The sequence below is a fragment of the Carlito syrichta genome, unplaced genomic scaffold (assembly GCF_000164805.1).
Source record: "Carlito syrichta isolate Samal-C Ts95f unplaced genomic scaffold, Tarsius_syrichta-2.0.1 Scaffold308110, whole genome shotgun sequence".
In the NCBI taxonomy this organism is placed as follows: Eukaryota; Metazoa; Chordata; class Mammalia; order Primates; family Tarsiidae; genus Carlito; species Carlito syrichta.
Window position 1 is genome coordinate 53404 of NW_007252206.1, and position 25637 is coordinate 79040.

Below are 25637 nucleotides of genomic sequence, written 5' to 3' on the forward strand. Positions count from 1 at the left end.
AGAAAGAAAGGAAGAAACACTTAGTCCTCTATCCCTTCCTCTTTTTCTCTTAATTATCGGACATTAATCTTATTCATTGCTAGATGTCTTAGCAAGCTTTTTTGTTTGTGGTTCACTATGACCTTAGAGAGACGTGTGAACGGTGCAGATCTGGAAAGCAAAGGGACCTGGGTTTGAATCATCTCAGCTCCACCACTTATAGCAGAATGAATGGTCTCAAGCTACATAACCTTGATACTCTAAGTCTCCGTTTTTTCATATGTAAAAATGGCATGAATGCATCTGCCCTTAAGGTTGTTGTGAGAGCTAAATTAGAGGATCTGAAGAAAGTACCCAGCCCAGAAGCACATGGCAGCCCCTTGGTCAATAGAACGCTGCGCAATTGTAGGTCTGAGCACACTTCAAAGGCTAAAAAGTCATTGCTATTTGAAGCAGAGAGATTGTTTATAAGCTTCAAGGGAGTCTTAGTATCTATTTCCTTCTCTGAGTTACTTCCCTGCCTTCTTTTACTGAATCCTCAGAATGACTGTGAGAGGGAGAGTGTCCTAATTTTTCTTTCTGGAGTTCTGCAAACTCTCCTTTGGAACACTCTCAAATATTATCTTAGCTCTTGTGCACAGATCTAGAACCTCATACTTATGAAGTACATCGAATATCTAGCACTGCATTCTGTTATGAACAAATATGTCCCTAAACATTTTCTCACGGAGTGACAGATTGCAGAGAGTTTGCTGGAAGACCCATTTGCTTCTCAGTAGAGATCAGTTTAGCGTTGAGGAGTATTCATGAACACCAGTTCACTTAGAATTTAGATCTTATATTCTAGTCTGAATTTGCACTTTGCAACTTTTGATATCAAAGAATGTGGACTTTTCATTTCTTCTGAAGGCAGTCGCTCTTCAGGTTTTTGTGTCTACCTTTTTTATTTCTCTTTCCTTCTAATATCGCAACACAATTGGCCCTGGCTGAGTGATATCACTGAGAGAAGACTTAGCTAAAAACTCCTATCAGAGTTATCCTTTAACGGTGGAGATCTGGGATACTCAAGCAGTGCTCAATAGGCCTGGCTTAGACCATTAACCCTGCCAGTCTGGCTGCAAGCCAGTTTCGGGTTTCCCATCATCCTCCATCTTTACATACAGGTAAAATGCCTTAAAATGAGTTCAAGGAGATCCAAAATGGGGCAGAGGGCAGTGAAAAGGAGATAGGACAGAATTACAACTAGAAAGAATCTCTCCAACCTCAGCATTTTTCTGTGAAGTAAATGAGACCAAGACAGGTGGTGACTTGTCCAATAACACTACACTTATGAGGACTGAGCTTAGGAACATACCCCAGATCTCATGACTCCCAAGCTAATGTTCTTTTCCACTAGCCAATTTACCAGCCCCAGGAATAGCTCAGACTCTTATCCTAAGACTATTCCCCAGCTGTCCGTGTCACAAAAATTTGAAAGTCTCAGCATTGTGAACTGAAAAAGCCACCACCCTTAGTGTGAGGAGGTCTAGGGCCAAGTCATGCTGTGTCACCCCAGGAAGTGACCAGCAACCTCTCTGAGTTCTGATTTTCCTGTTATTCAAGTGGGGCTTATACTTGCCTTTGCTGCCTCCTTGAATTGTTGTGAAAATCAAAGGCTATAAGGAATGTGAAATTGCTGTGAGAAGTGTTAAGTGTACTGGTTCTCAAATTCCACTGACCTCAAAGGCAGAGAGCTCTGGGCATCTGAGGGGAAGAGATACAGCATCTGCCAAGAATTCTTCCATCTTAACAGATATGGTACTAAGGCAAACAGCAGTTTTGGGGGGAAAGATCAGGAGGGGAAAGGAAAAGAAAACAGTCCTATGAGATCGTGGTGCTACTAGGGTGACCAACTCTCTCAAGTATCCTGGTTTTAGCACTGTAAATCCTATGTCCCAAGAAACCCCTCAGCCCCAAGTAAATCAAGATGGTTGGTCACCCTAAAATACAATTCTCTTTAAAAACATACAGTTTGGCTCACTTGGTCATTATATTCACTTACAGGAAATTAGTAATGTTTAAGTATTCAATAACAATCTGTGAGCTTTATATTACCCCTCTTCTCTGAGTTCAGGAATGTGAGGTAAATCTATGTCAAGGTCTTAAAATACATTTTTCTGTCTTTGATGGTCATTGGTTTATTTCCCACCTCACAAACCACAGAAAAACAGCAGCAAGGTAGAATAGGTGACTAAAGAGGCAGGGTAAAATTAGAAAACATCAAAGAATACTATTTACAACCATTCTTTTCTACTCAGCCAACTTGTGCCTTGCATCATGGCTATCTATGTATAAAGGTTAAGAAACTTGTCAAAGCTCAGTATCCAACATGATATCAAAACTTATTTTCCCCCTCATACACACACTCTTCTAAAACCTATTGAGAAATACAATCACTGGTTTCTGACAACATAGAAAGAATATTTCTAACGTCTATTGTTAAGTGTGCACTTTTAAAATGCAAGACAGTAAAAAGCATTGTTTCAACTCTATTTATTTCAATTGACTTTTCTGGTCAAGGCCCTTAGAGTATGATTTCTCTTGGCCACGACTGGAAAGAGTGTCATAGCCAATATTCTAAACTATTCATCCCAAGTTCTGAATTAGGAATGGGCAGTCTGCCTGACTATACACCAGTTCTAAAATCTATTCCAAAGAGGTAATTTTACAGTGGGAAGAATAACTTTTTTAGAACTGTGTGCAGAAAGCATACCAAGAAAAATGAAAGACTTTGGAAAACTTCTGGTGTGCAACCACATTTCTAATTTTCACCAAAATATTTATTCTGGTTCCTCATCTTTCGAGAGCAGATTTTTGAACATACGGCTTGAGGACATTTTCCCTATCTTTCTGTCTCCCTCGCCATCTTGTACTCCAGTTTTGTAAGTTGAGACATATATGAAAATGATGTGTGGGTTTTTTTCCTTTAAAATATGGGGAAAATTAGAAAATAAAATACACGCGCAAGTGGCACTCCTAAAGAACCTATATAAAAAGCTTGCAATGAATTCTATTCTTCTGGTATACCAGCTAGAAGGAGTGTCTGTGATTTTGTCCATGTCATCCTTTTCACCACCCTTTGAGATCACATAAAATTATGCCCACATTTAAAAATAGTTTTAAATTCTGATGAAGTTTGAAAGCAAGATAAAATGACAGGCGTGGTACACTTACTGAAATAATCAATAGTACCCACACTTCTGTACTTTCAAATGTCCTTGAGAAAAAATGATCTAGACACATCAGAGTGGATTATGGGGTGGGGTGGGTGGCAGCATCAAGAGAGCCCTGTTTGCCTATGTTCGCATCTGATGACTTCAAGAGACCATCAGAAAGACGTCATTTGTGTTTAAAAATATATCCAGTAACTTATGCACTACACATCTCATCATCAAGCATAAGATTGTGGTGTGCTTTTAAAAAGATTCTCTGCCACATTTTATTTTTTTTAAATATCTTAACTGTAATTTTGTTTTGTATGATTCCTATACACTGTCTGGGCTTGTGTGTCTTCCTCTCTATATGCAACCTCATATTAACAGCACTGGCTACCTAATGAGAATACTTACAGTGTATAAAGTCCTAAGGACTTTACAAATATTAGCTTAATAAACATAATTGATATTAAGAATAGTAGATGCTATTCTATCCCCATTATACAAATGAGGGAACTGAGCACAGAGAGGTTAAAGGACTTAACCAAGATCACAGAGTTGGTAAATGTCAGAACCATGATTCAAACCCAGACAGTTCAGTCATAGTTCACACTGCCTCTCCAGTCCTTGCCACTTGCATCATAATTTACAATTATTTTATAAGATATAAGTGTAAATGCATCATAATTTGCATTTTATAAAATGTAAATACAAATATAAAATGCATTGTAATTTGTAATTATTTTATGACATAAATATAAAGTGCACCACTTGTAATTATTTTACGAAATATAAATATAAAATGCATCATAATTTGTATTTCATAAAATGCAAATATAAGTTGCATCATAATTTTTTTATTTTACAAAATAGAAATGTAAAATACATCATAATCTGTCACTTAAAATACTTTCCCTCAGAAACTCTGCATTAGAATATTCTTTCCACAAGTGCATTGCTTGTCTTGCTCACCGAAGTATCCCCAGCACTAAGCACAGTATCTGGCTCTTAATAGGAGTCAATTTATATTGAATGAATGAATATTAAAGAATTCTCTACGTGGTCTGGACAGTTCACCTACTGGGGCTAAACTTTCAGGTTAAACTATAGTTATGTCTGGGTTTAGGTCCAAAAAATGAGGTCCTGGATCAGAAGTATTTAGAAAACAAGCCTCTAGCATATCTCATGAATCTAGGTCCCATCTAAGACCTTTTAGACCTCTATCTTGCTGCAAATGGTAATAGTCATGTTACAGCACTGAGCTTCAACTGACAAATCCTGCCTGGACACCACCAAGCAACTGGTCAAACCTAGAAGTAAGAAGTCTGGGCTAGAGGGGAGTCAATTTGGCGGCCCCTGTCCTCTTATGCTGCCTGTGAGTGTATTTTGCAGCCTCAGATTCTAACTTTTATATAAAGTCTGTCTAAAAGTTTGATACTGTACAGGCAGTTAAGTCTTCATCTTTTTCTGCCAACATCAGAATGATGATAAGACTAAAAAGTCTTACTTTTCAATGCATTATCACATAATTATTTTATCTGGGCCCCCAAACTAAATAGCCAGTAGTTCAAAGAGTAACGTTGGGCAGAAATTACTACTCCCAATTTCTGACATTGTAGGCCTTGCCTAGCATCAGAGGTTGCTTTACCTGCCTTCCTGTCTAGCACTCTGAAGAGAGAGTTTCCTGAAGTGAAGAATCTGTTTGTTCTCCCATCATCGCTTTGCCTGACCAAAAGCCAGCTTAACCCCAAAGCAACATTTCTCAACCAGTGAGTCTATCACTCAAGATCCTGACAGGAACAAGATAGCACAGTCAAACTGAGTAGTTTGAAGAGATTTTTTTTTTTTTTAATTTTAGGTTCAGGGGGTACATGTTCATGTTTGTTACATAGGTATCCTGGTGAGGACTGGGTTTATACTTATCACATAAACAGTCAGCATTGTACCTGATAGGTAATTTTTCAACACTCACCCCCTTGCCAACATCCCCCCTTTTGGAGTCTTCAGTGTCTATCATTTCCATCTTAATGTCTATGTTCCACAAAGTACCATGAAGGAATTGTTTATAAAATTATGGACAGAATCTAAAACAAACAAACAAAAACACAAAGGGATAATGCAGTATTCCTGACTAGCAATAGTGAGTAGGGAGCTGTTACCACCCCTAGACACAAAAGGGCAAGAGAAACCAGTGGTTACTAGAACCAGAATCCAGAGCAATTAGCTGTGAGGAGTGGTTGCATAGAGACGGTCATCCGACAAAAAGTTGTGGCCTTCAGAAGAGGGATACAGATGACCTATAGCAGCCATGGCAAGGAGGAAGCAAGAGAACAACTACCCTGGCCTCTTTCTAATAATACCACCCATTGATCCAACTCATCTGGAATCCAAAGGGTAAGGGACCATTTAGGGGGAGACAGAATAAGATAGAGTAAAGTGAAAAGAGGAACTGAGCACAGAAACAAAAAACTGAATACTACATGTTTCACTCATAAACGAGAGACATTAGGCATTGGGCATGTAAGCACAAGAGTGGGAACAACAAGTTCTGGGAACTGCTAAAAAAAAGGGAAGGAGGGAGGTGGGACAAGAGACCAATAACCACACATTAGGAACCATGTCTACTACCGGGGTGGGGAGAGAGGGTTGGCTTGAAGCCCAAACTTCACCAGCACACAATTTACTTACATAGCAAATCCTCACATGTACTTCAGAACTCTAAAATAAATTTTTAGAAAATAGAGGATCTGGGGAGTGAGGGAATTAAAAGAGCTTATCTAGAATAGTGAGTCCTTCAAGTTACTGGAAGAAGAAGACTTTACCAGTTTAGGACTTAAAGTCCTGCACAACAGGATCCCACCAGTTGTGGACAGAATGAGATGATTCCTCATCCAAGGAATAGATCAGATTTTTCCTCCAAAGTGAACTGGGAGTGCTAGTGTCAGCCCTTGGTGGTTCCTCCCACTGGACCTGGAAGAAGACATGCTATAGGAGGAGGATGCATTATTAGAGTCTGTGACCTGGGACACCTCACTTTTTTGAGAGGGCTCTGGTAGACCCACTCTGCTTGCACAGAGGAAAGCAGACAGAACCATGGTCCAGGTTCAGGGGACAAGACTCCTGGAACTGCCTCTGCCATGTATGGTTGAGTTAACTTGAGCCTCAACTCCTCTCATTCTGAGTCTTTGTCTGCAAAATGGGAGAATGCAACTGGATCAGAATTTACTGAAATACCTACTACAGAACACATAAAATGAAAGGAGAATTTCACACATACGTACATATTTGAAAGTCTACATACCTTCTCCCTTTCCTAGGAGACTCTCAGAGCACATTGATATCCTACAGTTTCTGAAAAGTCATACAGTCAAGAAAAGTCATGTGGCTTAAATTATTCGAACTCTATGATGTGACCACAAATCTTTGCCACCCAAGTCATACCCTATAGCATTACACAGAAGTGGTGTTCCACAGAATGGACTTTGGAAAATGCCAGAGAAAGTGACCTCTGTTGTCCCTTCCAGCTCTGGCATTTTGTGGCTTCGTGACCAGTAATGAGTGAGAAAATATAGGATATATGTGACTAAAAGTCAATAATGGGCATTGTCATCTTGTGTTAGCAGACATTACTTACACAATTACAGCAAGACTCAAGATTCAGGATGGAGTTCTTGGCCACTGGATTAACAACTGTGGAGAGGAGGAATAAAAAATTCTTTTTGGATAAAATAGTTGAAACTCATCCAATTTCTTTTTTAAATGAGAGTGGAGGTTACTGAGAATTCACAAGAACCTATTAATTGCCTTCCTAGACTCATGATTGTGACAAGGGGTTCATACCAGATGCTCCTAAATATAATGAGACTAATTTGTAAATGTTCCCATAATGCACTAATTCTGAAGGAGCTCGCTGTCAGGGAAAAGTTTCTCCTGACCTCAGTTAATGACCTCCTTACATCATGAAGCATAAAGATGGATAGATCTTGTAATTTTATCCCTGTTAATTTAACTGCAGATGCTATTCTTGGGCAACTTGGTGATCACAAGATTTGAAATATTGATAAGAGTCTATAGGACAGCAGTAAAGAAATAGCGGGTTTTAACAGACTGTGAAAGAACGTACAGCTTGTTAAAGAAAACTGGCAGTAGCTCAAAAATGCATGGGAAACTGACAGAGTGGGAAGCATTTAAGATAAAGTCAAGGAAGTAAACCATAAAATTTATATTTATGAAGCCAGCAATGCCAAATGAGCAACAGGAACCAGTGTGACTGAGTGTGGAAGGGAAGACACAGACAGCAGCAGGGAAGCAGGAAATATTAGAAAAATAAAAATCACATGTTTACTGTAATATTTCATCACCTCAAAATGTGCAGTTTACAACTGTTGACAATATTCCCAACTGGAGGCAGCTCTGCCTGGGAAGGTGATAGACTATGCGGCATTTAAGTCACCCAGCACCTGGAAAGGGTATTTATTATTGTGGATCCCTACACATCCCTCGGACCCAGCTTCCCTCATTCTGCCACCACACTGGCCCCTGGGACATCTGTATATTGGAATACCCAGTTGTGACATTAGGAAATTTCTGCAGCACAATCCTCTGGGCTGTGAAAGATAAACAGCCTTTGTGAGAAGAAAGCCTCAGAGTGTAAAGAAATGCATTTTGTACAGAATACATTTATTTTAGGTGTTGTCAGGTGATGTTGCTGTTTTCTTTAAGCTGTAACTCACCTTTGAAGTACAGAGGAAGCCAGGCTCGGTGGCTCAGCCTGTAATCCCGTGTTTTGGGAGGTTGAGGTGAGTGGATTGCCTGAGTCCACGGGTTCGAGACCCATCTGGGCAACTTGGCGAGACCTCATCTCTACAATAAATCAAAAACTAGCCGGGCGTGGTAGCATGCGCCTGTAGTTCCAGCTACTTGGAAGGCTGAGGCTGAAGGATCACCGGAGCCCAGCAGGTCGAGGCTGCAGTAGCGAGGAGCAGTCACTGCACTCCAGTCTGGGTGACAGAGTGAGACTCAAACTCCAAAAAACAGAGAAAAAGAAAAAAAAGAAATGCAGAGGAATGATGATACCCAGCCAAGAAAGAAAGCGGTTGACAATCATCAGTTAAATTTTCTGCCTCTCTGCTGAGAGGTACAGTACTAGCCTCAACTCAGAGAGGAAGAAACCAAACAGACAGGCAAAGCATTAGGACCAGCCACCTGAGCTATGGGGTGTCATCATTGTAGCCAGGAGGAAGAAAACCTGTAAGTTTGCATCCTCTAAAATCTGTATCCCTAGAACATGAGAGAGAAATCAAAGGAATTAAAAATGATATGTTGAGTTTTTCTTCCATTTTGCTTTACTCTTTTCTATTGACTAGCCTGGGAAGAAAATATGAGAAAAGAAAAGTGGAGTAGAATAAATATGGAGGAGAAGAGAAAGAGACAGTTGGCATGAAAATCCAATGATCGAACTGGTGGTCACAGAACTCCAACTCTACTGTGGAAATCCCCATGGTTGGAGCACTGTGGGAAGAGCCAAGAAACTCTGAAGTGATATAGATCCACCCAGAAGTGAAGAAATAAGTAAGATCTCCTAAAATTAGGTACCATAACACAAAGCAGCGAAAATATTGGGCCGAAAGTCCAGCAGGCTTGGATTCTAATCCCAATCCTGCTCCTTTTAAAAGTCTGTGTTACCAGGAGCAAATCACTGAATTGCCATCTGCCTCTGAGGTTGTTTGCCAAGGAATGGACGTTCCCTCCCTCTTCTGCCTCTGTCTTCAACCTCTGTTCACAGCCGAAATATATGTAAGCCAAACGGCCAAGCAGAATTGAACTTTTAGAAAGTCTCCCTTCAGAAAGTTAACAAATTGGCTTCCTGTGGTCTCCGTTAGCCAACAGCTCTACTCAGCAGTATGATAAGCCCTGGCTCCCATGCCTTTGGAGGCACAAGATGCCTGAGTGGCCCAGAGTGAGAGTGCTTACACAGTTCGAAAATCAAGACCAAGGTCTTGATGGAAGAGATCACTGAAATCCAAAACCCCACCACTCCTATAATGGAGTCCAAACATCCACTCTATGTACTAGAACTCACAATAAATAAAGTTGGTAGACTACTTTTGTCAATCTGTTTTCTTTGAGTTCTGAATGTCTTGGATTCAATATTAGAAGTTTCTTTTGTTCCTTTGTAAAAGACATTGCCTGACAAGCACAGAGAAAAGTATAGTGATATGTTTTTATAGAACATATTACTAAAGCCCTATTATGAAGCTTGAAGCATTAGGTTTTTGAATGTATATTTTAAATAAATAGAAAAGTAATGATGGGCTCCCAACAATTGTAAAATTAGAGGTTCCAGCATTATTCTAACAGATGGCATCCGGCTTTGTGCTATCGTGTTTGAGTTAGCAACAATCTTCATTATACAGAGATATTCTTCATTGTGTGATCTTCATAATAGGGATTAAGAAAAGGATATAAATGCAGTAATTTTGCAGATCTTATTGTTGGAAAGTGCTCATTTACTTTTAACTTGCAGCATGACTCTGTTGCTTAAAAAATGTTTTCCTGCTGTTTTTTAGCAGCGGGGAGAATACAACACATTGTTGTTAAAGTTGTTGATTCTAACCAGCTTTAATTAGGTATAAAAACCCATAAAGAATCAATAAATACTTTGTGTTTTTCTAAAGGGCATTCAAGGGTGGATGCTGTTTGTGTTCATTGTATCCAAACAGTATTAGCCCAAGAGAAATAATGAGGAAAAACATGAATAGCAAATGGAAAATACTCACTCTATGTTAGTAATGCTTTCCATGCAATAAAGCATTTCAAGTCAACAACTTGCTTACTACTTACAGGCTGGCACAGTATTCAGAAAATTCCCTGACATAACTGGCCATCTATGTTTAATGAGATTTTTTTTGCACAACTATTACTTAGTTCTTATTAGAGCTATTAGCTGTTCATGGCAATTGTCCATCCTGATCCTGTTCCCCTCAGCTAACCTTACCTGTCCCCACACCACAAGGCTGGTAGTTATTTTTTTAATGCTATTGGTTTCTTTAGCTCTATCACAGTATTGCCTGTTGAGTCCACAGGTCTAGTACAATGCAATGAACGTGTTAGGTGCTCAATAAATGCTTCTAGTATAGAATTAAATTATCTCAAATAACTGTAGCTCATTTTCTTAAAAGTATTTGTAAAAGCTGGATTCATAGAAATACTACTTCCTGTACAGTGACCACTTATAAACCTAACCCTGAATTGTAGTTCACATCTTTAAAATAAAAAGAATAAAGAAATAAAAATACTATTTGTAAAAACTATTGTGAGACAATAAATATTTTTTAAAATCATTTTTAGTGTCACAGATATTTTTGCAAAATTGATAAAAGTAATGAACTCTCTTCCCAGAAAAATTTACAGTACACATACACATTTAATATTACATCAATTTTAGATTGTAAACCTTTTAAAGTTTTTAATTCCAGGTTAAGAATTCCTGCTTTTTCAAAGAAATAGAACAATCAGATAAATGCTGGTGACACACATGACACCAATTTTAGTGATATATACTAGACAAGATCTGAGCAACAATGACAAAATTCTTTATTGTGTTTGACAAAGATTATCTCCTTGATCAGGCTTCTCTGAGTCCTCTTCTGGACTAGGCCACAACTTTAGCTAATAAAGACTTGAACAAACACTAGCATGGTGTCTAACAGCTCAAAGACATATCTCTAGGATGACCATAACCTCTCTTAAAGTGCTTGCCTGAGAAAACTCAAGGCCACCAAAAGAATTTAGTTTGTTCCAGCCAATGTGTAAAGATAGGGTCCCTGTCCCCCAGTTTCTGGGAAGGAGGAGTGGGGCAGGAATCTAACTTGGATAAGCTGCAGTTAGCCAGCCCAGATGGGACACACATGGACCAATCCTCCTTCTCACTGTTTGTTATTTTTCACTTCCTTGAATCTGAGTCATCTCCCACTTCCTACCCCCACCTTCCTTCCTTCTCCCTTTAAAATGCCCAGTGAGCCCTGTACAAATTGAAGTTCATTTCCGTTCAGGCTGGGTACTTTTCCCTAACACAATAGTTATTGCTGATAACAATTTGTACACACTACTTAGATAGTGTCCAGTCTTATTTATTTTTATAATTCAGTTTTTAAAAACATGCAATATATGTATATTACAGAGCATTTGCATGTGAGGGGCTGATTATTTGTTTTTCAAAAGAATTGTTCAACCTACCAAAGAAGGCAAGCATCTTGAAGTCAGGGGGTCCATATTTTTGTATCCATAGTCCCTGCTAGGTAGATGGCATTCAGAATTTGTTATGTTTGTTGGATGAATGCATAGTTCTCTTGCAGTTTCTGTAAATAGCTATGCTTCATTTAAGAGTTTGCATTTAGGTCATTAAATGCTTGCACAGAAGTGCAAAAAGCCTCTGTCAATAGACGATTACTCGGAAAAGAAGATAAAGAGTATCTCAAATTATAATGTGAGTCAATGGGAAAAGTGATTTACTTTACGAAAATGAAATTTACACAAAACTAGAGCATAAATCAAGATCTCCTCTCCTTCATGAATAATTTGAATCACCTAGTATAATTTATAGCCTTTGTCATGAAACCAATTTAAAGCCCTATTCCAATTTAGTATATCTTCTGTTAAAGCTAGCACAAATCCTGATGCAGGAAACTTGTTTGAATTGCAGAAATTTCTTTCTGGAGTAAGGGACACAAGCTCTTCAAACATCAAGGATTTTAGTTGTTTTGTTTTGCTGTTTAATACTCCGCTAAGACAAATTTTGATGTTTGCTAGATCCCTGTCACAAACAATTCTCTTTATGTGAAGGTCACACATAGCTAGTGTCACTCCAGCTAAAATAGCATATTGAAGGTGTTACTTCACTTTTCTAGAAACGGTAGAATATTTCAGCCTCCTGAATAGGGGAAAATATTCATGAAGAAGAATTTTACTTACTCCAAGTAGGAACATCTTGTCAGGGTACAATCCTTTTACCAATGAATCCCTCAGCTTTGCGGTACGAAACTGATTACCCAGGAATTTAGTGAATTCATTTGTTAGGACTACTCTGACAAAATAGAGTGGGTGGCTTAAACAAGAGAAATTTATTTTCTCACATTCCTGGAATTTGGACGTCCAAGATCAAGGTGTTAGCGGGTTTGGTTTCTCTTGGGGCCTCTCTCCTTGGCTTGTGATGGTTTCCCTCTTGTAGCCTCCTCACAAGGTTGTTCTTCTGTGCACACCCCTGGAATCTCTCTGTGTGTCCTAATCCTCTCTTCTTAAAAGGACACCAGTCAGCAGCAGACAACAGACCCTCTCGCTGTTGTCCTGTCCACTGTGCCCTTCACAATGTATCTTCCCTTTAATAAATCTTTCTCAATTCCAAAAAAAAAAAAAGGACTCCAGTCAGATTGTATTAGGTCCCCCATCATACAGTTTCATTTTAACTCTATTGGCTCTTTAAAGACCTTATCTCCAAAATATGGTTATATTCTGAGTTATTGGGAGTTGGGACTTCTGAGTTATTGGAGGTGGGGACGTTGGGACTTCAACATTATAAATTGGATGAGGGATACAATTCATCCTACTTAGAAAACACTTAGAAATCCAGGAATTTGACAGTTTTGATCTCTGGCTAAACCTGTTCTCTTGGGATCAAGCTTAGAATCCCATGACTTCCTGTGGCTTCTCTAATCCTGTGGTCCATGGTGTCTCTGATGCCATTAGCTATTTCTGTTTACACTTCTACTGCTGAAAAAGTAACCAGAAGCCAAGGAATAATATTCTATATAACATTCTGAGTGGCTTGTTTGTTGCTTGCATGTGTGATGCTTCTTGATAAGGAAACAAACCTCCAGTCCCTTATTTGAATTTAAGCATCAGTAAGTTAATAACAATAATTCCACTAACATTTGTGTAGAGCTTTACAGATCTTTAAAGAAAACTGTGGAAGAAAGCCCAATAACAAATACTGAAAAGGAACAGTCTGGCAGAAAGTAAGAGGACTCTAAGAGAATGATGTCAAAAGAAGAAAGAAAAGAGAGATTCAAATGCTGCATAGAGGCCTTTAGAAATATGGACCAATCAAAAGGCACAGAGTTGGGAAATTAAGAAGTCATTGATAATCTTAAGAACAGTTTCAGTGAAATGGAGTGGAATTTTGGAAAGCAAATGCAGTTGTTGAGATTTAACAAGTAGTTAATCAGAATAGTGAGTATAGACAATATTTTCAAAATATAGAAAGAAACAGACAAAAATAAACTAGTAAATAGCTTGAAGAGCAGTCAGTGGAGCATGAAGTGGGATGAAATTACTTGTAAAGATGGATGAAAATTAAATGAGGTCATAGGCCTAGAATGGGGAAGATATAAAGAAAATTCACTGAGAGTTAGATAAGAAAGAATGTTAGCAAATGAAGTCAAGTTTGAGGAGAAGAAAGAGCGTCCAAGGGATAAAACACATAGAAGAAAATCCTGGACTGTCACATGAAAACTTAATAAAGAAGAAAGCCCACAACCTACCTTAATAGCGCTTATTAGGAAAGCATGATTGTCAGTGTAGCTAAAAGGATAGACATCTAAGCCTCTCCTGGGGTTGGTAACACCAGACCATTTTAGCAGTTCCCATTCAATGCCCATTTGAGATGATACATGACATGTTTCAGATGGCAGGCGGGAAAAATTTGCCTTTTGGGAACTGAGCTAGTTTCTAAAAATCCTTTTGCTGAAAAATCAATTAAGTAAAGATACACAAATGTATCAATTTATTTAAAATTGACTATCAATTAAGCAATTAATGCACAAATCTATCAATTCAGTTAAAATATTTTTTCTCTTAACTATTTGCAAGTTTGCAGCACTTAGTACTGGATGAGATTCAATAGATTATTGATGCTTTGGGAGTTTTGGTTGACTGATTTTTGTTTTGTTCTTTATACTGCCATTTTAAATATGTTTAATCTGTCAAAAACTAAGTATATTATGTGGTGATTTGACATAATTATGAATATATATATATATAATGCTTAGAAAAGCACACCTAAATTTCAGTGCTTCCTACAGAGTTTCAGATTATACTGATTCAAATATATTTACTCATTTTTTTGCCTTGTCCACTCTTTGCTGTTTTAAGACCCTTTTGCCAATCTGTCAAGTGGAATAACTCACTGATGTTGTTATTATAGCAATTGGCAAGAAAATTTAATATGTGGAATTTTTAAATGCCTGTACATCACTTAGTGCATAGCTGTGTCGCTTGGGTTCTTTCTTTTTTATTTTTTTGTAATTTATTTTAAAGATGTGGGGTACAATTCAGGGTTAGGCATACAAATATTCAATTTGCAAGTTTCTCACTACTTCCAACCCCACCCCTCACTCCCTTGGCAGTTTCTACTACTTCCAATCTCTTTCTTATGTTATTACAATAATTGTTCAAGGTTCGCTTTTGACTGAAGACATAGAGGACTCAGTTTTTTGTTTCTGTGATAGATCACTCAGTATTATAGACTGTAAGTCCATTTAAATTCATAATTTTGTCCTTTTGATGGCTGCATAATATTCCATTGTGTATATATACCACTTATTTTTATCTAGTCTTTTTTTCAGTGGGCAGCACAGTTGGTTCCATGTTTTTGCTATTGTGAATAATGCTGCAAAAAACATTCATGTGCAGATATCTTTTTCATAGAGTGATTTGAGTTTCTCTGGGTATATTCTCAGAAGGGGTCATATGGAAGGTCGATTTTTAGATCTTTTAGGAATCATCAAATTGTTTTTCACTGAGGTTATACTAGTTTACACTCCCACCGATGGTGTAGAAGTATTTCCTTTTCCCTGCATCCTCTTCAACATCTGTTGTTTTTTGAGTTATTGGTAATGGCCATTCTGACTGGAGTTAGGTGGTATCTCAGTGTGGTTTTGATTTGCATTTCTTTGATGACTAGTGAAGCTGAGCTGTTTTCATGTATCTGTCGGCTGCTCATATGTCTTCTTTTTGAGAAGTGTCTCTTCATATCTTTTGCAATCACTTTGTAATGGGCCAGTTAGTTTTTTGTTTTGGGGGGGTTTTTTTGAGTTGGGGTCTCACTCCGTCACCCAGACTGGAGTGCAGTGGCCACTCCCGGCCACCGCAGCCTCGACCTGCTGGGTTCCGGCGATCCTTCCAACTCAGCCTTCCAAGTAGCCGGAATTACAGGCATGCGCTACCATGCCCGGCTGATTTTTTGATTTATTGTAGAGATGAGGTCTTGCTGCCCAGGTGGGTCTCGAACCCGCGGGCTCAGGCAATCCACTCACCTCAGCCTCCCAAAGGCGCGGGGTTACAGGCTGAGCCACCGAGCCCGGCTTAGTTTTTTTCCTTTTTGGTATGTTTGAGTTCCTTGTAGGTCCTAGATGTTAGGCCTTTGTCAGATATACGGTTGGCAAATACTTTTTCTCTGTCTGTGTGCTGTCTCCCCACTCTCTTGATGGTTTCTTTGACTTTGCAGAAGCTTTTCAGCTTGATGAGGTCCCACTTGTTTATCTTATCTCTTATGGAATGGGCACTTGAGTTTTTGATCAGGAATTGGTTGCCAGTTACAGTTTCCATAAGGATTTTCTTCTGCATTTAATTTGAGGTTTTAAATTTAGGGTTTTGATCCATTTAGAGTTGATTTTTGTGTATGGTGATAGGAAGAGGTCTTATTTCAATCTTCTTGGGCTCTTTCTAACTGTGAAAAAGGCAAATTTGAGATTTGCTACAAGAGCATCTGGGCAGCATCAACCAGATGGTCACTGGGGGACCTGCAATTTCAAGGTCAGGATGTGTAATCAGCTCCATAGGAAACCAGAACACTAGCTTACTGGAGCCCAGAAAAGACCTGAGCCTGAATGACCCCTGGGAGAACTTTAAGCTAATGTATTATTTGGTCTCTCCATCACAATTTTGTTTTTCAATATAATATAGTTCAAATTTGAAGTCCTAATCACACGGTCGATAATCCCATCTAAGCAGGCTCATTTTCCTTCTCTTTCTTTGAATGTCTCCAACCTTTCCTTCTTTTTCAGCTGTCAACAAGTCTATGTCTCTGGACGTTTTATATATATGATAGCATAAGCATTCATTTCCTAAAAGACTGCTCTTTCAAGGGAGTAGGAAATAAACAAATGCCAACATCAATTTAATTGGGGCCAAAAATATACTTCTCATTAATGAGAGAATAACAGATTGGATTACAGAAGCATATATCCTTTGGGGCTGGAAGAGGGTACCTTCTGGCCTGTCCATTTTGAGCACTGTCTTCATCAGGAAGCTAGTATATGGCCCCAAGTCAAATTTCTGGGTCACCCTTACAAAGTCAACCACAAAGTAGGTAGGTAGGGCAGCTCTTCACAGTGGTTAGAAAACTGGGGTTAGGTTTCCCGAGTCTAAGTTCTGGTCAGTAACAAGTTCAGCTCTTATTAGTGCTTAATATTTAGCAAGCTATTTAATCTCTTTCTGCCTTTGTTTTTTCATCCATGAAGCAAAGTGAGAATCTGACGAATTTATATATATGTTGTATTTGTGTATGTATATGTATTACGTGCTTATGTGTGTGGCACATAATCAACACTGAATAAATGTTAGTTGTTTTGTACCTACTGGGAAAATCTATAAATCCCATTTTAGGATTACACTTTACTTTGTAAGTTCTTCCCTTGTCACTTTGCACAAGGTAACTCTAAAAATTGAAATTGAAATTGAATGCTATTATTTTTCTGATATAGGATTTATTTGCTTATTCAAGAAATAGTTGTTGGAGGCATACCATATGGCATGCTTTCTGCCATATGGGTACTAAAAGAGAATGTAAAATAAAAGTGTTATGCTCTTTACCCTTGACGAGTTTACAGTCTAATAGGGAAGACCTCACACTATAAATAAAGAGTAATTAGAATGCATATGATGCATGATATGAAGGAAAAGAACATATGTAAAATTCAAAACTCCCATCAGTTTAAACCTGTGCTTATGAGAGGTGGCAACTGGAATTGCTGCTGGCGAGGTATCGGTATTTTATTCTTGTCTTCGCTAGAGAATATCTTAGTAGAAATTAATCATGTCCAGAGTTAGCTGCTCTTAATACACTTGTATCTGCATAGGATGAAGTCATTATAGTAGGATTCATCTATATCACCAGAGATAATCAACTATTAAGCAATGAAATATTTCCTAAAAAAAAAAAAAACTAGTAAAGAAAGTGAGTAATATATATATATATATATATATATGAGTAATATGTACATATGTGTGTGTATATACTATGAAAGAGGGAGAGAAGAAAATTAGGAGAAGTGGAAAATATTCCCTCACTCTCACTTCCATCCACACTCAATCTTCTCTGTCCTGGAGCGACATTTCTGTGCTATGCTTATGTCCTCATGTACGCCTAGAAGGGCTGAAAAACCAAAGGGACTTGGGGTTCTCCACCCCACTGATCACTTACAGTGTTGGCTTCACAGAGCTCACATGTCAGGGGAGGCATCCAATCCCTTGGACACAGTTATGACAGACCTCTCCGGGCCCAAAGGAGACATGGATTTGCATTCACAGTACTGGTGACCAATTGTTTAAGTTGGCTTGAGGGGTTTCCAAAGATGTGAGGTGAGACTTTCAATGCTAAACTAGGATGGTCTCCAGCTAACCAGAATAGTTGGCCACTCTAAAAGCAGAGAAATCTCATGAAGACAGATTTCTTATCAGGAGCATCTCTATTTCAAGGTCCCTAGAAATAAAGTATGCTGGTTAAATATGGGAGGTTTGAAGATCAGCTAATGTAGATTCAAATCTGCCTTCCACTTACAAGCTGTGTAACCTTAGGCATTTTACTCTACCTTTCTGAGTCTCTATTACCTTACCTGCAAAATAATGATATATTTCATAGGTTGTTGTAAGGATAAAATAAAATAATGGATAATAGATGCAAAGCTTTCCACATATAACTTGATACATTATCAGCACATTTTATGTGTTAGCCATTAATTTAACTACTTTGGCAAGCCTTCAACAAATATTTGTTGAATGAAAAAATGTCACATAACTTTTGGCAACTCTATCATGTTTCTGACCATTACAAATGGTTTTTTCTCTAGAAGTTGGGGGTTAGGGAGCAATAAATATGATACCCCATGGCTCACTGCTATAGAATAAATGTTTGTACTCCCCCCCAAAAAATTCATAGGTTGAAATTCTAATCTCCAAAGTGATGGCATTGAGAGGAGAAGCCTTTGGTAGGCGACTAAGTCTTGAGTTGGGCCTTCAAGAATGAGATTAGAGTTCTAATTAAAGAAACCTCAGACACCTTCCTCACCCCTTCTGCCATGTGACAATTCAGCAAGACAGCAGCTATCTATAAACTAGGAAACAAGCCCTTACTAGACCCTGAATCTGCCTGTGCCTTGATCTTGGTCTTTTCATTCTCCAGAAATGTGAGGAATAAATTTCTGTTGCTTATAAGCCACCCAGTCTGTGGTGTTTTGTTATGGCATCCCAAATGATCTAAGACATCCACTATCCTCATCCAGACTACCCACACTGTGCTCTTTCAAGGGTGTAGGGAAATGTTTTAACCAGAAGCCAAGTCATACTTAATCTGTCAGAAGAGAGTAGTTGGGTTTCATTGGGCAGCAGGTTGGCTTTGAACCAAACCAAGAATGATCAATATGGCAAAAGGTTGGCTGTATAAATGAAGCATCCAACATGTATTATATAAAAAGTACGTCCAACTTTGCTCACATGTTAGCTTCCAAAGTAAAAAGATTTCTGGACTCCCAGGGAAAGACTTAGGAGGTACAGAAGGAAAGATTGGGGAAAAGTTCAGAAAATACATTAATACTACAATTATTTTAAAAGAGTAGAGAACCTCTTCTTAGAATTTTTTTTTAAGAAAGCAGGATTTATTGAGAGGACAGAAATGCTCCCACAGTGAGAGGGGACCTGAGGGAGTTGCCCTTCTTAGAACATTTTAAAACTACCCTCAGTAACCCTACCAAATTTCTGAGACACCGCTTTTGAAATATGTCCCCCCCCAAGACATATAACGCATGTCTCCCATGAAAATAACTAAAATGGTGGCCTGTGATTACCCATGGGAGGGTGTCTCATCCATCGGGGGTAATACCGGTGGAAAAGCAATACTGAGAATCTATGGCAGGTGATTAGAGCAGTGGGATAGAAGACCAGAGATCTTCATTTCAACCCAATCTATTTGCGACAGTGGCAAATCATCCACTTCTTTGTTCTTCAGCTGCTCTGGCTATAAAAGGATCACAGCCATTTCTGTTCATTTCTCCTACACAGTATACTTGTAAAAGGAAGTAAGATCACATGCATGGAGGCACTCTTCAGAAGATGAGAATGTGTGCATACCTTATATTATAAATAATAAAAATTGGATTCAAAAATTCTGCCTAGATACTTTTGTCAAAAGGCCAGGAGTATATAATTCATCTGTAATGCTACCGATTCTTTGTACTACCTAGGCTTTTTGTGAAGGTACTTTTTTAAGCAACAGGAGATCATTATACTCATACAATCACTCTCTACTAAATATTTTTAAGAGCCCTGCTCAAGTTAGTTTTAACTTTTTTTAAAGAAACCAAGTTCATGTTTTAAAATAGATATTAATTAAACAAATAAATAGATATTAATTAAATAAATTTCTTCCTGTGGTACCTGTTATATAAGTTTATTCTTCCTTTATAAAACATTTAGTTTGTATTAAGAGAAACAAGTGGTTTCTGAATATAAGGTATATTGAAAAATATAACCACTATCAGATAATGTTTGTTGGATAAATAACACTTAATCATGGGAGGCAGCCAACTACTGTGGATACAAATATATTTTTGCGTCATTCTGGCTATTAATCAGTGGTAACACCAATGTGCAGAATAAAAAATTTTATCTTAATCTGACTATTGAAGTGTTGCTCATAATATTGTCCACTCATTTTCTTAGCATGATTAGACACATTACTAGTTTTGATTAAAAAAAGCTTGGTTTCTTATATCTTTTCTGATTTCTTGAGTGCTGAACAGGGTTCTTTAAAGGGATAAGAACAGCATCTGATTTCAATTCCACTTGTCATTTGAAACTTGGCTCACATCAAAGTCACACCTGGAATAGGTGGAGCCAAATGCTGAGTCTTTTTTAAGCCTATGGGTCCAGTTTGATCGAGTAAACACTGCCATCAGTAAAAAGCACACACTGTTTTCTGAATCACTGTGCCTGTGACATTCTGTCAGCAGCACAGGATCAATATATGACCTTACAGAGCAAGAGTCCAACTTCTCACCTGATTGTGCTACTCAGACTTACTACCTATTCACGTCCAAGTTTCTAAATGGTTTAGTCTCCTGAGTGCTAAGACTATACAGAATCAACAGTCAACTAGTAATTATTGACAGAGTACCATACTCACAAGCTGAGTACTGACTTTATCCATGTGAATATTGATTTGACTCCTCTCTGAAATACAGGATATCTTTCCTACTCACAAGAAGATTACAATCTAATGGGGAAGTCAAAACATATACTTGGAAAGTTAACCAGGCAAAATGTAATCATGTAGCTGAAATACAAAAAATATCCAAGGGAAATAACAGATTAAATGTTAAATGAGCAGTATTGAGATCAGTGGTTTGCAAACTGTGCTCTAGGTAGCCTAGCCCCCAGTGTTGGAGTAGGGAGATGGTAACTCTCAAAGCTGCCACAGAAAGTAAGAGAAGTAACCGGTAAGTGACACTTCAGCCCAAGCCCACATGCTGGCTTCCATCTCCACTACAGTGACTCTTGGGCTTTTTGTTTGTTTGGTTTGGGGTTTTTTGTTTGTTTGTTTGCTTGCTTGCTTTCTATAGTGAATCTTCACATACAATTCCATACTAAGAAAGGCCCTTGAATTTATTTTTTAAAACCACTGATATATTTTTAAATGCTATAAATTTCAAAATCACATAGTGTAATCACTATGACCAGTTGTGGTGTGAGATTTTTTTGAGGACGGAAAACCGAAGATTTGGCAAGTGTAGAAGATTTGCATAGTTAGAAAGTTTCCAGCTTAATGATTTCTATAAAAACACTATGATGCCTCAGCAAGGAACATTATTCTGAAGTCAGATTAGGCAAAGGGTATAATGCCACTTGTCCAGAGGGTGCAATACAAGAAAGCAATACAAGAAAGTGAAAAAGGTGACTTAAGAGGCATCATCTTGAAGAAAAGACAAAACAAAATTAATACAGATGGTCATCGTTTTAAAGGAAGAATTCACATACAAGTCACACATCAGAAAACTCAGGGAAGAATAAGAAGTTTCCTAGTAAATGAGCAGAGACTTGACTGGCCCAATAAATAGTCTATGTGGGTGCCGTTCCTGACTCAGCTAAGGCAAACATAATAACTAGATCAGTTTCAGAAATGACAATCAGGAGTCCTGGCTTGGAAAAAATACCAGAATGACAAAAATAGGGGGATTGGATCTTCTCTCAAAAACCCTTTACCCATGATTGAGGAGGCACCCTCTACACAGAGAGATAACCAGGGTTTTCTCTGGAAGATGCCCTGATGCCATTTCTCTCTTCAGCTGACCTCTGGACCAAGGAACCAGGGGACTATCAATTCTGCTGTCAATGCCTGAAGAGATTGAGTTGGAAGAAGTCAAATGCATGCCTCTTAGCATTTGAAGTTAATAACAGTAGAATTGAAGTGCATTATCTGAGCACAGGTAATGTGTTGTTATAAATTATACAAAAAGAGCAAAATAATATACAAACTTATTAGAGGTATTTGTTGCAAGCTGCATACTTGAGTCTCCTTCAAAATTCTTATGTTGAATTCCTAATCCCCAGTGTGATGGTATTTGGAAATGTGGCCTTTAGAAGGTGCAGCCCTAGGCCAGGCTCGGTGGCTCAGCCTGTAATCCCGTGCTTTGGGAGGCTGAGGTGAGTGGATTGCCTGAACTCGCAGGTTCTAGACCCTCCTAGGCAATTTGTCAAGACCTCATCTCTACAATAAATCAAAAAAAATTAGCCGGGTGTGGTAGCGCCTGCCTGTAGTTCCAGTTACTCGGAAGGCTGAGGTGGAAGGATTGCCAGAGCCCAGCAGGTCGAGGGAGCAGCCACCGCACTCCAGTCTGGGTGACAGAGTGAGACTCCAACTCAAAAAAAAAAGAAGGTGCAACCCTCACATTGAGATTAGTGCCCTCAAAAGAAGAGGGACAAGAGCAACCAGCAAACCAGACAGAGGATCCTCACCTGAACCCAGCCATTCTGGTCTGATCTATATCTCCAGCCCCCAGGCTGTAAGAATTAAATATTTGTTGTCTAAGCCAACAAGTCTATCGTAATTTGTTATAGCAGCCCAAGCTGACAAAGACAGCACGCATTCTTGGGCTGCAAGCACGCACACACACACACACACACACAAATTAAATTTAAAAAATTTTTAGAAGTATAATTTAAGCAAAAGAGGAAAAAAATGCAATAAGAAGGTTTCTTTTTTTTTTAATAGGCACAGAACCAATGCAGAAAGTTTCTAAGAGAATCAAAGATGATGACCAACAAAATCTCAGAAAGGACAATAACAGGGCTGCAGTTTGAGGCATCTCAGCAGCAGAAGCCAGATGATTCCCTCTCTAGCAAAACTTCAGGCCATAGGTGATCATCCTTGGAAATCATTGATCATGTGCCCATGTGGACCACACTTATCTACTCAGAATTATTTTAAGGTTAAAGGAATATAGGCTATCATAAGACTGACTATGAGCTCTTTTGTAACTTCTTCACAAAATTTCTCTTACTAATTAATTTTGCTAGATCTTTGGAACAGCAAAAGCCGAATAACCTTGGTGGTCAGGATAAATGTCCACGGCTGATGCAACAAACAGAGACTACAGCCCAGAAGAAGAAATTTCCTCTGGCTTGGAGGCACGAGAGGGAATCTGGGTCAGAAGGCAGGCAGCTCCTGATAGTACATTAGCATCAAAGAAAGAGATGAGAAAATTAGTAAATATAGGGTGAATACATAAAATGTAACAACACTTGAACCCAAATAGCAACTCTCTCCTTGAAAAAAGCATGATATTGCTTTCTTGGGAAGCATATATCTAAAATTATAATAATTCAGATTGCTTTAGGTTCCGCTCAGAAACATTTTGTTAAAAGATTGCCTTACATCAGATTTGAAAAACATAAGCAGACTTTTACCAAATATAGACACAAGGATCATAAACTGAAAATAGAAACCAGAAGACAGACTCTGGAAAGGAAGAGAATATTGACATTGTATTATACTTGGCAGTGAAGAAATAGAAATCCATAGTGATTTACTACCTTTACTACCTTTACATAATAATAAAAAATTAGTGAAAAATATTCAAACTATCAGATACAGTACGACACTTTTTTGGCAATAAGTACAAAAGAAGATTTATTTAACTTTGAAGGAGTTGGCAGAAAGGAACTACAATGAGAAACAATAATACTACATATTAACTTTGTTCTTAAACATCCACATTTAATGTATCAACTTTGGCTGTTGTTATATGCCTTGGCAATTCAATAAAGTTACTGAAATGGAAAATTGAAAAATTTTATTGTGATATTTTCAATTTATCCACTAGTGGAATAGTTTAATAATAAACCATCGCATATGCTTACAGCATTCTCATTAAAATGAGAGGTCTATCATTTTTCTTTCTATTCTTAGTTATCAGCAACTTTATTTACCAGTGGGTGTTAAGTAGGACACAAAGCTCAGCTAAGCATTTGTGGTGGCACTTTTTGATAGGCAAATATTATCTACTGCAAAGACACAGAGTTTAAAGCTGAAAGGAACTCTATGTCATTTCCTATGATGTATTTCACATTACAAATGAGGAAACTGAGGCACAGTGAGGTTCAGTAACTAGTGGTTACAAGTTACTTAAGTAACAAGTTAATGGCAGTCAATGGCTAGTCAATAGCAGAGATGCCATGCTTCCAGATTATTTTATTACATTAGACTATCCTTGGGTCCTAATATTATTTTAGTAACAACTATTGGACATAGGTCTACAGATTCCTCTATGGAATGAAGAGGAAAAAAGTGAACAGAGAGGAGTCTTAATTTGTTAAAAGCCTACTTCAACCTTATCACAGGGAATTGTAGTTTTTAAAAAAAATCCAATTACATTCACCTCTAACTGGGCATGGACTTTTTTCTATTGCATTTATAAAACTGACCCTAGCTTTTACATTTGTAAATGTTCCAAAAAATGTCTCTTTGCAATCATGTCAGAGTTATGAGGAGTATTGGGGATGCCTTAATTTGTAAGGCAATATCTTCGAAAAGCTGCATTAATTTCTATTTTGGTCTTTGCAAAGTAAAGCTATTTCTAATCTTGTACCTAACATTAAGCCACTCATATCACTAATTTATTTCTCTTTAAAATAGCAATTTAGGCATGTTTTCTTTGGCTCGGATTCTACATAAAACATTTATATTAAACTATTAACCCTCCTGAGGCAATGGGTTTGATCAGTAGAGGACTAGATTAGAGCTGAAAAAGCCAGGGGTGGTTCCAACTTTCATTCAGTTGTCAATAATGTGTGTGACCTTGAGCAAATCATTTATCTTCTCTGAACATTTCTTTATGTGTAAAATGAAAAGGGTCAATTTCATAATCCCTAAAATTGTAAACTCCACATTTCTAAATTGATAATTTTTAAGTCAACCTTAACAATAATTATTGTGCTTATACTTTAAATTTCCATCCCATTTACCCCCAAACACCTCGTATATATTTCAGTCCTAGCACCGAGACAAGTAAATAAATTATAACAAAATATGATGTCTTCCTTACTACACTATGAACTCCATGAAAGGTTAAGTCATTTTTACAGGCTCGGTGCCTGGCAGAGTTGACATTCTATAAATGTTTTATATATGGATGGGATGATTGCGACAGTATAGTGGTAAGAAGAGCTTAAGTGTATAAGTTTATGTTATCTCTGTAAATAGCTCAGAGATCATTATCCTGAACCTTATCAGAAGAGCTAGCACTTATATGTAATTTTGCCTGTTTACAACATAATGGATTGTACAGTACACCTCTTATAGCCTGATTTCTTTCTGCCTAATCTTATACTCTTAGCCTTCCTTCTTGACCATAAGTTTTTTGAGAGCCAGATCTGTGTGCCTGTTTTATTCAACCAGTTCATACCTATTCATAGCACTTATAAGGTCTTCCATCAATTTTAACTGATTACATGAATTTAAGATAGTGATCAAATAAAAATAATGATGCATTTGTAACAAAGTAAATTCTTTTTTCAGGGAAAAAGGTTTGGCATAAATTATCTGTGATGATAAAATTCTAACTTTTTATCCTTTATTAATCTTAAAATTTCATCCCTAAAAAAAATTTATACTGGTAACTTTCTTTCCCTTCGTAT